The sequence below is a fragment of the Parus major genome, chromosome 24, assembly GCF_001522545.3.
Source record: "Parus major isolate Abel chromosome 24, Parus_major1.1, whole genome shotgun sequence".
NCBI lineage: Eukaryota > Metazoa > Chordata > Aves > Passeriformes > Paridae > Parus > Parus major.
In genome coordinates this window covers 763,339-773,624 of record NC_031792.1, presented here as the reverse complement: position 1 = coordinate 773,624, position 10,286 = coordinate 763,339, and positions in this window count along the sequence as shown.

The following is a 10,286-nucleotide window of genomic DNA, read 5'->3' as shown; positions in this document are numbered from 1 at the left end:
GGTGTCATTTCCAACCTAAATGATTCTGTGGTTCTGCAAAGGCCCTCCTGCAGCAACATCTCCCATGTGTCACACGTGTGCAGGCAAGGAAAAGAGATTTAGCGAGAAAACACAGACAAAAACAAAGCAGAGGAGGTGCTGCTGCACTCTGTAGGGTGGAATTTGCCTGCCAAGGTCCCCTCTGTGCCACTGTTGCCGCAGCCTGGGATTCCCTGCTCGGCTCTGGCGTGGCTCAGCATCCTGCCAGTGAGCTAATCAGGTCAATGCATTTTTAACGGGGCATAGGAAATCTTTATATTTTTTTGTCAGGCTCATTCTTCTCCCCCGTCTCTCTGTGGGGGCTGAATTATTTAATGCTGAATCTCAAGCAGGGCTGGTTTCCCTGTGCTGGCTGCTGACGGTGCATTTCAGGGCTGCTGAGATTGGCAGGTGGCTGCGCTCCGAGCTGGGCCCAGGGGAACCCCCTGCAGCAGCAGATTACCTGCTTGCAGCCAGATTTATGGAATAACTTGGGCCCTCCTGGGCATCTGAGCGAGCAGGATAGGTTTGGAGAAGGGATGAGCAGTGCCAGAACAGGGTGCTCACAAATCACACCGTTCCCTGTCTCCCTAGTCCACCTGGGTGTGCGGCGAGAACATCGGCTGGAGTTTGGGTGTTGATTTCCATGCTGGGAGAGCAGAGCAGGGAGCTGGGGGTTCCAGCAGCCTCAGCCCTGCTTTGGGGCACCACGGTGGGCAGGGGTGGCCCGGCACAGGGTGACAGGGAACGGGGGACAGCGGGCACAGGCCGTGCGTGGCGAGGAGCACCCGTGGGCACACAAACACAAAGGGCTGGTTTGTGTATCGGGGTTTATCTTTCCCATTAATGGCTTTCTAAATTGGTGGCAGTGGAGCAAAAAACCCAATCTGAACTCGGAGCATGCATGATTACTATTGTAATAACCTTGGCTAATAAGAATATGATGTGGTGTTAGGCTGGGAAAGAAAACACATTTCTCATTAGCTTTTTGATTAATTACTCCACATAATTTCCTAGGGGGACATGCTTGGGACTGATTGCCTTTGCTTTTGACGCGTGGAAGTGGTTTACCTTAAGTTAATAATTTTCTCGGTGACATTTTAATGGCAGGCCTCAATTAATCTCCAGTCACTGGGCAAAGGCCAGGCCCTCGCCCTCCCCTCCCTCCCCTGGGGGTTCAGAGCACCCCCTTTGCCCACCCTTCTCCAGGACAGGGCAGAGGAGCTGCCTGGGTGAGTGTTAAGGTCAGTGCTGGGCAGCCCTTGGCAGAGAGGTGGGCTCCAAGATCCTGGTCCTCTCTGCCCTGCCCCACACATGATGCTCCGGCTTCTTGGGGCTTTAAATACCTGGGAATGCAACAGCTGTGCAGTCCCATCCTCTCCTGACGCTGCCAGGGATCCAGCTGTTCCCAGGCATATGTTTACATGGCCTGGAAGCGACCGATTTCCTTCCGTGCGTTATAATATAAATATTTTACAGGAGCTAAAATATTCAACACTCGTTTGATGTTGCCACATGGAGTGGGATCAAATGAGGGTGGGAAGGAGGGGAAAACAGGAGAGGGGAGCAAGCAGAGACTCATTTGTTTCCCTGCCTGGAAATGGAATGATGTTGCATATCTCTGCATCAGGAAATCACCCAGAGCAGTGATCTCTGCTCCTGGAGCAGGTGCTTGGCTGGGCCATGTGTGATGTGGCTGGGCTGGGACTGTCCCAGGTGCTCATCCTGCACCTGGGATGTGCATCCCTTGTCCCAGGTGCATCCAAAATCCTCCCTGCACTCTCCAGCCAAGCCCATGCTCTACACAAACTCTACAACATGGGCAGGTCCAGCCAAACTCCTGCTAAATGAGATGTCAGGGTAACTCCAGGCCTTGCCTGGGTGCTGGGGAGGAGGGATGGGGACGTGGGTGGGCACGTGCCCCTGGGCACGCTCACCTGGGGCAGGTGCTGGCCGGGAGGAGAAGAGCCAGCAATATTTATGTTTCCATCCAAATGCATGGATCAAAGCTGACACTTTAATCTGTTCAACAACATCTCAAGGATAAAAAAGTTGCAGGCAAATCACAGGCCTAAATTGGTAATATATTTCTACTTGTCAGTTGACAAATCACTTTACAAACCCCTCTGCATCTTCCCACAGTCCCTGGGTGTGCTGGTTTGGGATGTGGCAGCCTTCATCCCTCGGTGCTGTGGGGTTTGTGTCACACTCCTCCTCAGGAGGGAGGCGCTGGGGGCTCAGGGCAGGGTTTGGCAGCAGTTGGGTGAGTTGGGGCTGCTGGTGCTCAGGTTTTCTCCCTGGCCCAAACCTGTGTGTGTTTCACTCACATTTCACTCCCGTCACAGCCATGGCTGGGGCCGTGCTCACTGCAGCCCAGCGTGGAGATCAGGGCTCACCATCCCTGTGGATGCAGTCCAGATTCCAGTGGAGCAGCCAAGGAGTCTCTGCCAGACACGGCTCAGAGCAGAGGGATCCTGCAGGGACACAGCACTCAGTGCCAAGGGGTTTTTCTGCCTTGACTTCTTTTTATTGAGTTTCTTCTTCTCTTCTTTCTCTCTCCTGGCCAGTGCCAGGCCGAGTTGATGAATTATCCCAATATATATTCTGTCTGGAAAGAAAACACATATCATATATATCTTTGACAAGTTATTATTCTTCCTTATCAGAATATGTGCGCATCCAGCCACGCCATAACTCACCCTCGGCTCTCCCGTGGATCCGGGCGGGAGCAGCACGGCAGCTCGGGCTGGTCCCGAGCCCCCAGCTCTGCCCTGGCTGGGTGACCCCTGGTGGGATCATCCTCCTGTCGGGATCCTCCTCCTGTCGGGATCCTCCTCCTGTCGGGATGCTCATCCTGTCGGGATCCTCATCCTGTCGGGATCCTCCTCCTGTCGGGATCATCCTCCTGTCGGGATCCTCATCCTGTCGGGATGCTCATCCTGTCGGGATGCTCATCCTGTCAGGATCCTCATCCTGTCGGGATGCTCATCCTGTCGGGATGCTGCGGGGACAGGCAGGGTGCCGCGTGCCTCCGCCTGCCAGCCGTGGAGGGGCCTGTGCGGAGGCGAGAGCACCACGTCGAGCTAATTCAGCGCCTGCCTCACCTCCAGCTGATTGCTGCAAATTAAATTTCACGCCAATGAGCCGGAGGAGCCGGCGTGCGGTGCGGGGGGAGAGGGGCGGCTGGAGCGGGCACGCTGCAGAACTGGCACGGCTCCTGCCCGGTGTGGGGGCACTCGGAGCCCCTCCTGCCCCTGGGCTGCCCTGAGCCCCCACAGCGCTGCCCAGGGCCCCTCTGCCCGTCCCCCGGTCACGGGCAGGGCAAAAATCAGCGCACAGATGAGTGAGAGAACATTCCTGGCTGCTCCTCCCCAGAAGGACAGCCTCAGCCTCTGGAACGGAGCCCAGCAGGAGAGCAGCCGTGCCCCGCAGCGGGCCCCCAGGGCACGGAGCCGGCCCCAGGGTGCTCGGGGCACGGGATGGGCTCTCCACAGGTGGGAGGTTTGGGATCCGTCCAGGTGTGCTGTGCAGGGCAGCGAGCAGCGGGAGCGCTCCCATCCCCGCTGCAGTGCCTTTAATGTTGCACTTATTAAGATAATAACTGCTCCATCTCCGCCGGTTTGAAACATGATCTAATAGGAATCTTACAACAAAAGTTGCCAAGCAGCCAGGCCAGGATTTACTAATAGACTCTGAGCGTGCTGTAACTGAGATGGAAATTAATTTAGTGATTAGCAGATTAATAAATGGAGCAGAGCATATCCTTTCCTTTAAAGGCCAGGAGGAAGCATTGGGATGCGGCATTCCCGTGGTGCCTTCATGGGAAGTGTTCAACTCTTTAATCTCGACGCTTCCTTCCAGGCTCTGGGGCGAGGCTGCACGAGAAGCTGTGCTGCCTCATTTTCTGTTAAATCCCATCTTCTTCCCCAGGTGTTTGTTAAGATTCTTTTGTCTTCACAGACATCTGAGCTGGACACTTGGGGAAAAAAATCCCAATCCACCCCCTCAGGTCCAAGCTGCCTGAGTCCAGGCAGCGCTGGGAGCACACGGAGGGAGGGAGCGGTGCCTTGCAGCCTGCCCCTCTTTATTGCTGTTGGTTCTGTTCTGCGGCAGCTGTGCATCCATATTTATTGAGGGGAAGGGAAGGAAAACTGTCGGTAATCCCAGGGAAGTGGAACATCTTGTAATTATCCAGGTAACTCGGCTGGCGTGGGCACACAGGGCTCCCGGGAGCTGCGGGTCACCCTGAAGGGCAGATGGGAAAGGTGTGATGTTAAACACGCTCTGAGCATTGCAGGGGGAAAAGGGATCACAGGGGTGACCCAGGGACAGAGTGGGGAGCTGGTGGCGTTAGGGTGCAGCCAGGCTCCAGGACTCACTCCCAAACTCGTGGTGCAGCATTTTCCCAGTGGGAAATCCACCCTCCTGCCCTCAGGGAGTGGAGGTGGGCGGACAGCATCCCTGCTGAGGACGTGGTTTCAGTCCAACGTGCTCCCCAGCTCCTGGCACTGGGATGAAGGCAAATATTTGGAGAATGGCAGATCCCGGCTTGCTTCAGACAGAGCCGGCAGCCTCTCAGAGGCTGGGATTAATTTGAAGGAATTTACTGGTGGGGTTTGTGGCAGAGAGAACAGTTTGCTTATTTCACACTCGTATGGCCACCTGCTACGAACTGTTTGTTCAGTTTCAAATTCTTTAATTAAAATCAACATAAAACAGATTGAAAACATCCCAAGAAGGGGATGCTTGATTTGCTGGAGGATATTGCAGCAAACGAGCCAAAGCACTCAGAAGACACGGGATCACGGGAAGCGCCCTGGGCGGACACTCGGGTCTGCCTGGGCCAGCGGCCTGGGGCTGGGGGCAGGTGGCTCTGGGGCATCTCAGCTTCATCACCGAGGTGCAGTGGACGAGCTGCCTCCCCCTTTATCAGGATTCCCTGCCCAGAGTGGCCGTCCCAGCAGTGCCCGGCGCGGTGGGCGCAGGAGCCTGGTGGCGGCTCAGCCCTCGGCGGAGCTGATCAGAGCCCTCCTCCAACAAACATCAAAGCTTCAATTAACAGGGGCCGCGTGCGACCCTCTTGCAGAGCGCAGATAAGAATAGAAATTTCCCTTGGAAAATGGATTTGTGTTTAGCTGCGTGTGCCAGGCGGTAAATGACCTGCTCCGCGCGGCACCGGAGAGGGGCCGGGGACAATTACGGTGCTCATTGGGAGCCGGTTATCTGAAGGAAACAGGCGCGCTGCTATTTAGCTGTCTAATATCCCAGTGGGAGGGGAGGCGGAATTAAAACCCGTCTCTTTTCAGAGCCATTTCAGTCTGAAGGATTCTTCCTTTATGCGGTGGCTTTTCATTTCAAGGGGCTTCTTCCTCTCTCCCAGGCCCTGATTTGCGTGTGGCCGCCTGCAATGGAGAAGGACAGCGAGGGGAAGGAGGGCTTGGCTGGGGCTGCACCCTGACACGGAGCCTCGGGATGCTCGGGGAGCAGGAGCGGCCTCTCCACGGATTTCTCCCAGCGCCGGCATCTCCCGCTCCGATCCCGGCGAAACAAAAACAGCCACGCGGCGCAGAAAGTTAATCCAGAGCCAGACGGGCGTTTTAATCACTGGAAAGGTTGAAACGAGCCCTTCCCGGCTGCTCACGGGCTCCCGCCAGCTCCCGCGCTCCTGCGAGCCTGGGAGACCCAGAGCACCATGACTGTATTGATTCAATTATTCTCTACAATGTAATACTCTGCATTTGTGTGATAGCAACAAACAGAGTTGAAAGACATACAAAAATAAATGATCTGAAAGTTAATATGGCTGAATGAGCAGCTCTGAATGAGGGGAGAGCGCTTTGGTTTTACATTGTGGAATCAATGGTGTGCAGAACAATGTCCTCCCTTCCCCGGGGCCCCGGGGGCCCTGCCTCAATCGATCACTATGCAAATTAATTGAATTCATGAAACCTGCATCGCTGGGTAATTGATGCTTCTTATAATTACCTCCGAGTTATGAGCTTTTAGGGGATTTCATTGATCCCTGCTCGGGGCCAGGGCTGGGGCAGGTTCTGGGGGTGAGGCTGAGGCACTCGCCAGGATCTGGGTGTGCCAGCCACTGCCCAGAGCAGTGGATTTCCAGAGCCTGGATGCTGGGCGGATTTACCCCCTCGGGAAAGCGCCTTTCCCTCCTCAGGGACCGGAGGGATGCAGAGGTGGCAGTGACAGGTCACACAGCACGAGGCCAGGCCAGCTGTGCCCGGCTGCTGGAGCCTGGGAGCGAACAGGTTGTATCCAAAGGGATAATAGGCTTATACAGCGCATTATTTAAGAAAAAGGGACAGGCAATTGAGCTCTGCAGACTAATTAGATTAAATTGATGAGCTCATCAGTATTGTGTGTAATTAAGATCAGAGCTAATTGCGGCTGTTTGATGCCCCGCGTTACCCGAGGTGTCCCTTGCCCAGCTAGGGGGAAGTGGCTGGGCTCCCTGGGCTTCTGCTCCCTCCAGGGAAGAGCAGGGGACGTGGCTGTGCCCAGGTTGTGCCGAGCTGGGGGCCAGGCAGGAGGGAATCTGGAGGTTTGAGCAAAGAGGGAGTGGGGTGGATGGAAAGTTAGAGAAGCAGAACCAGTCCAAGTTCCAAGGGAACTGCAGCCATTGCTTCCTCTGGAGGATGGACAGGGTTTATCCAGATGGACACCACGAGATGGACAGTTCTGGCTGTGGTGTGGCAGCCGGAGCAGCCTGGCTACAGCTTTTATCCGTGCTCTTCCCTGTTCCTGTCTGATCTTTCCTCTTGCTCCTGCACCACCACCTCCTCCCTGCTTCTCTCCCTTTATCCTCCCACCTCGCTTCTCTCTCCTGCCGTCTCACCTGCCTCACCCTCCTGCTGCCCCTCCCAGAGCCGCTTTGTGTCCCTCCAGGCCCCCCACGGGCTCCATTCCCGGCCTCCGTCCGGCTTTGGGAAGGGGCTCCCACCGTTCCCTGCCGAGCCCGTGCGCGCTGTTCCCCTCCCCGCCCCGGCACTGCGCTCCCTCCGCTCCGGGCTCCTTGTCTCCAAGGTTACACCAACCGCATCCCGCTCCTCTCCTGTGCTCCCAGCGGGATTTCCCCGTGCTGTTCACCAGCTGAGTTTTGTTCCTCACTGCCTTTCCCGCACCTTCCTGCATCGTGCCAGCGCATCCTCCCTTGGAGCGGGTCGCTTGCCCCTGACCGAAGGGAGGGCAGGACTTTGCAGCACCTTCTCTCCGGAGAAATTCCCCCGTAACTCAGGGCTGAGCATCCAGGACCTCTCCAGGGCTTCCTGGCTGAGCTGGGGGCCCTCGGGGAGACCCGGGTCAGCTCCCCCGAGGCGGGGTGGGTCCCCTCGGGGGCTGCATTGGGAGAGCTGCTCATCCTGGTGGGAACCCGGGCAGCCGGAGAGCAATCGTGAACACCCAGCATTTATTTCTTTATTGCCGGCTGCGGTGGCAGCTGTGGGGGCAGGAGCAGGCTCAGCCCCCGGACAGGAGCCCTGCGGTGCCTCTCTGCCTGTCCCCTTGTCACGGTGGGGATCTCCAGGGCTAGAAAGGGGCTGGGAGTCTTTCCAGCCGGCCCCGCAGCAGGTCTCCCCACGGCAAACCCCTTCTGGGTGAGCATTTAGGGTCACTGAGCGAGATGATGACAGAGAGGTTTAACTCTAATCCTTTCTGCGGGGCTCTTCGGTTCTTACAGCCTGGAAAGTGACTGGGGGTGGGGGAAGTGATCAAACCCCAAACCCCTTCCCAGATGTACGAGCCGCCTGAAATATCTCCGGCTTCTCTCTCTGCAATAACTGCAGGGAACAGGAGCAGATGTTTATAGGTCACGCTGCTGGTTTTTCTCTTTCTTTTCGACGAAGTGTTTATTTTTCTCCAGTTTCTCCTGCTAGTGGGGATCCGCGTCGCAGTGTCCCCTTTCCGAGGAGGCAGCACCGGCCACCAAAGCCCCGCAGGTGCCGGCAGCCCCCGAGCTGAGGGGATGTCCCGGGCACAGCGGGCCCCGGCAGCCGTGCAGGGGAGAGGGGCTGCGAGGGTGGGGAGCCCCGGGTGGGGAGCCCCGGGTGGCGAGCCCCGGGTGGGGAGCCCCGGGTGGCGAGCCCCGGGCTGTCCCCGCGGCGCGGACGGGAGGTGGCACTGCTGCACCGGCTCAGGGCCCGCAGCCCCGCGCAGCCGCTCGCCCCACGGAGCTGCGATCAGCCGGGGGCTCTGCTAGCCCCAGCAGGGCTCCCGGGGGCAGTGTCCCCCCCGCCATGGCAGCCTGGCTCCGGCCAGCTCGGCACTGGCCGTGTCCCCCCGCCGCTGGTGACACTGCGGGGATGAGGATGCCCTGAGTGTTGGCCCCATGGGCTGTCTCTGTCCCACGCTGCTGTGCCGCGGCCCCAGGAGCTGTGGCAGCCAGAGATGGCCCAGCAAAGTCCTCTTATCTCTGTAGGAATAAAGGATCTTTCTGCCTCCTGACGGGTGCTCAGCTCAGCCACACGGCGGGATGCAACAAGTCACAGTCCCCAGTGCTTTTGGGGATACAGCACCCTGCCCTAAACATCCCCGGTGCTTTTGGGGCCACAGCACCCTGCCCTAAATATCCCCGGTGTTTTTGAGACCACAGCATCCTGCCCTAAACACCCCCAGTGCTTTTGGGGATACAGAATCGTGCCCAAAGCCAGCCGGGGAGAGCCTGGTCCTGCCCGCACTGCCGGGGTTGCTGCATCCCGCTGTTTCCACCGGTACAGGAGAGGGACAGGAGGGCTGCTCCTTTCTCTGGGGGCACGTTCCCAAAAGGAAGGTCTTGGAACAGGAGAGATTTGTCTCTCTTAAGGCTGGTTATTTTTTTCCTACTCTTTTGAAGGGGGCTGTTTGGAGCAGAGGAGAGTTCAGACAGATCTGATTCCCCTATCTCAGACAAACACACTCGCCTTTTCCTGACTGCAGATCAACAGGACATGTTCCAGGGAAAGATCATCTCGAAAGAAATGGATTTTCCCCCTACTGCTTTGCCATTTTTGCTTGTATTTCTGAAAGCCGGAGTGACGGGTTGTGAACTTTAAGGAGCGATTTCTATTCCTTGCTCTCTCCTGACATGTGGGCAGTGGGACTGCGAGCCTGAGGAGGAGACAGGGCTGAAGCAGCTCGGGGGAGGATGCTGAAGGTGAGGAAGAAGTTTCCTGACTCCCAAAGCAGCTTCTCCTCCGAGTGCGCCGCAGGAAACTTCGTGCAGGGCGGGAGGTGGTGCCGGGAAGGGACAGGGGATGCTCCGTGCGGGGGGCAGTGCCCCGGCAGTGAGGGCTCGGCGCTAATTGCAGCGAGCAATAAACACCGAGAATATCAATAGAATGATGGCATTTAATTAGTATCCAATGGCTCGTATGGATTTCTGCGTTAGACCCACATTAACATGAGATTCTCTGATCCCGAGTAATGTTAAGGAACAAATGCTTAGGGATTAGTTCAGGTGCAGCCATCCTCGCCGTCTCCAGGGACGGGGAGGTCCCCGCAGCTGTGTTGGGATGGCATCTGTCCGGTCCTTCCCCTTCCCTGGGCTTTCTGGCTCTTTTCCCCAGCACAGAGCTTTTCCAACAGGTTCTGCCCAGCTGGGCTGGCCGCGTCCGCAAACAAAAATCCCGAGAAAGGGAAATGAAGTTTCTGAGCTCCACCCAAACCCGGCGCCCTCCACATTAAGTGAAGCCCCCCCACCAGCCCTGCAGCCTTTTGAGTTTTGTATGAAACACTCATTATACCTTTGGTGTGACAAATGATTGAAAAGTGTAATTTGAAAGCTAAGCTCCCCATCACACTCTTCCCTATTGTTTATTTGCCAGCTCCAAACGGGTTGGCTGCCAAGGAAAGTAATCAGAAGGTAATAGCCTGATATCGGATGAATCCCCAGAGCTGCCAGCAAGCTGGAAAACTACAATCTCGGTGCCGCCTGCAGTATTGATGCGCTGAAAATAATTGTGTAGAACAGCAGAGCTGGGATCAAACTTGGGCTGACACTCGGCATTGTACGGCTCGCGTTCGGCACGGTCTGATGTGGTTATTTGTGACTGGCTCGGGGCAAGGCAGCCAAAAGTGTCTCAGTGAGAGCTGCTGAGCTCTGTTTGCCCATGTAGATGAGAAAACACCTTCCCAAAGCAAAGTGCATCTCTTTATCTCCATCCCTCCCTCCCTGCCTTGCCTCTTGCTTCCCCTCTTGCTGCGATCCCGGGAAAGCGTTGATTTTATTGAGTGTGGCAAGTGGCAGTTCATTAAAAAGTGGGAGCAGATGGGGAAGG